This window comes from Mastomys coucha, unplaced genomic scaffold (genome assembly GCF_008632895.1).
Source record: "Mastomys coucha isolate ucsf_1 unplaced genomic scaffold, UCSF_Mcou_1 pScaffold20, whole genome shotgun sequence".
Lineage (NCBI taxonomy): Eukaryota > Metazoa > Chordata > Mammalia > Rodentia > Muridae > Mastomys > Mastomys coucha.
In genome coordinates this window covers 7,929,817-7,933,020 of record NW_022196903.1, presented here as the reverse complement: position 1 = coordinate 7,933,020, position 3,204 = coordinate 7,929,817, and positions in this window count along the sequence as shown.

The following is a 3,204-nucleotide window of genomic DNA, read 5'->3' as shown; positions in this document are numbered from 1 at the left end:
AGAAAATATCTAATAAGAAAATAATTAGTCTTCATACTCTATAGTCAGTCCTGTTCATTCTTGCTACAGTTTGTTTTGTAGTGACATAACAGAATGCCACAGACTAATTCTCACTGAACAGAAATGTGTTTCTTCCTGTTACTGGAGGCTAAGATGGAAGCTTGACTTTTGGTGGGGGCCTTGCTATATCATTGCATAGTGGAAGGGACAAAAGAAAACAGCAAATGAAATCCAATCATCTTTTTATAATAAATCCACTTGAGATAGTGAGTCTAATGAAATAAAAAAAAATTCCACTAGTGAGTATAGAGCCCTCTGGACCAAATCACCTCTTCAAGGTCTTATATCTTAACACTGGCATTGGGGAAAACTTTCCAACAAACAAAATCTTGTAGGCACATTCAATATGTTTTCAAGTATGTCTATTATTTTTTAGCCTAACTCCTGTACCAACTTATATATCATTGGACTAGCCTCTCAGCTTGTTTCCCTGTGTAGAATATCTTCTAACCATATCCAGCATCAGAATGTGATCTTTCTCTGCTTAATGCCTATCATCTCCTCATTTCATTCAAAAAAATTAAAACCATACTCAATATATGGCCCTACTTAATCTGCCATCTATCCTGCTAACCTTCTGGACCTGCTGTTGTTGTTACTATTAATTTATTTACATTCCAGTCATTGCCCTTCTCTTGGTCCCCTCTCCATAGTTCCTTATCCCATTCCTCCTCCACCTTGCCTCCGAGAGGGTGTTCCACCAAGCAGGTCTCCCCACTTCCCTGGGGCCTCTCCAAAGCAGACCTGAGCTATATTTATGTTATGGGCCTTGAACTACTGGCCCCACTTTCTACAACTCTCCACTTTTCTCACAAACCACCAAATAGACTTAATTTATCTTGTATGTAGAGATACGTTCCTGAATGAGATGCTGCCTTTGTTTTTCTATTTAAATTCTCTTTCCCAAATACTATATGTTAAAATATTTTTCTAGTCTTTGTACCAGCATCTTTTTTGTTAATCTTTTTCATCCTCCTTCCCCTTCATTTTCTTTCCTCTCCTCTCTTTGTCTTACCTTCTTTTTGATTACCTTTTTTCTCTTGTTTTTTTACTTTTTCTTTAAGATGTGTGTGTGTGTGTGTGTGTGTGTGTGTGTGTGTGTGTTCTCCCTTTCTTGACCAGGCTCAAGAGATCAGGAGACCTCAGGTTCTATGTGTTGGTATCATAAGCATGATCACTGCACTTGACTCAATGTCATCTTTGTAATATGACCTTTTTTGTCTTAACATTTTATATTCTACCTCACTTTAATCACATTGTATCATTTTCTTTACGTGGCATTCACTAAAATAAACAAAAACAAAAAAGATGTTACATTGACTTATTTTCTTTGATGTATATACCAACTAAACGGAACACTCCATGAGGATATATATGCATATATATGTATTCATATATATATATATATATACACATATCCTCATTATATGTCTATACATGTATGTATATATAAAATAATTTTTGTTGTGCAATATGTTACGGTCATGGTTCCCAATCCCCCACCTCCTCTGAGATTCTTTCTGCCTCCCCCCCACCCAACTTCATATCTTCTTTTTTTTCTTCCTCTCTCCCTCTCTCTATTTAGTAAACAAACAAGCAGGTAAATAAACAGAACAAAATAAACCAGAATTTACAAACCAACCAACGAACAACAACAAATAGCAACAACAACAAAACAACACCCATATACACAAAACAAAAAACAGAAAGGAAAACAAAATCAGAACCAAAAAAAAAAAAAAAAAAAAAACAAAAAAAAAAAAAAAAAAAAAAAAAAAAGACCCTCACAAAGTTGGAAACCATAATATTTATAAGCCAAAGACAAGTAAACAAAAATGTCCAAAGCAATATAAGATTTTAAAAACTGGTCTACAAAAATACCAATGAGTTCATTTTGTGTTGAGCATGTCTATTGATGAGGATAAGGACTACCCTTAAGTATGATTAATATACCCACTGAGACTCCATTGGACAAAACTCATTGCTCCTTTGCAAGCAGACATCAATTGTAAATAACTTTTTTTTTTTTTTTAGAGATTAGAGCTCAGGTCCACTTCCCCTTTTTAGTGTTGGGATGTTATCTGACTCTAACATGTGTAGGCCTTGCTTGTTGCAAACACATCTAGTAGTTAATATGTGTATTGATCCAGTTGTGTCTGAAAGACATTATTTCCTAGGTTCATCGAACCTCTCAGCCTCTTACAAATTTTCTGACTCTCTTTTACACATCTCCCTGAGCCTTGAGAGGAGAGGAGGGGTTTGCTGAAGACATCCCATGTAGGGCTGAGTATTCCAAAGGCTCACTCTCTGCCCAATGTCCACTTGTGAGCCTCTGGGTTAGCTCCCATCTATTGCAAGAGAAAACTTCTCTGATGAAAGCTGAGTGAGGCATTGTTTTATGGGGATAGCAAAATGTCATTAGGACTCATTTTATCACTGTGTTTGTTTAGCAGAACAATCATATTCTTCTACTAGACCCATGGCCATCTAAGTCTCAAGATCTTGGCCACCCAATCAGTGTCAGGCGTGGGTTCCATCTCACAGAGTATACCTTAAATCTAAACAAATGGTAGTTTCTTCCATAACTTTTTTGAACCTATTGAGCTAGCATATCGTGCAGGCACCTCACTACTGTAGATGGGTTGACAATTACTGTTCTCTTCTGGAAGCATTTAGAGTACCTTCTGGTACCATGAACATTAGTCAGTATGGATAAAGGTTCTAGCTAGGTACCATCTTGACATCATTGTTCAGTGAGATATGTAATTGTATTTAACAATAGGGCCTTGCTATCAGTTTGTGGAGAGCAGCCAATAACCCTGAAAACAGCCTGACGTGTTTGGGGTTTTCAGTAGGCCCTTTAAGCCCAAGACCTGACCAGATGTAATTCAATCCTAGTGATGGAGGGGTTTGTGGCAAAATTTGTCTAGTTGTGGTGTTGTCTCTCCTGTCCTTTGATTGGTAACTCCATTTATATTTCTTTCACATAAACACGTATTTTAAGAAGCTTCTACAAATAGTAGGTGCCCAGATGACCCTCAAATGGCCCTTCATGTTGTCCCTGCCAGTATTCTCAGCATTACCCACCTCCCTCTCCCCATTTAATTCTTCAACTCGAGTCTCTACCCTGACCCTAATCTCTTC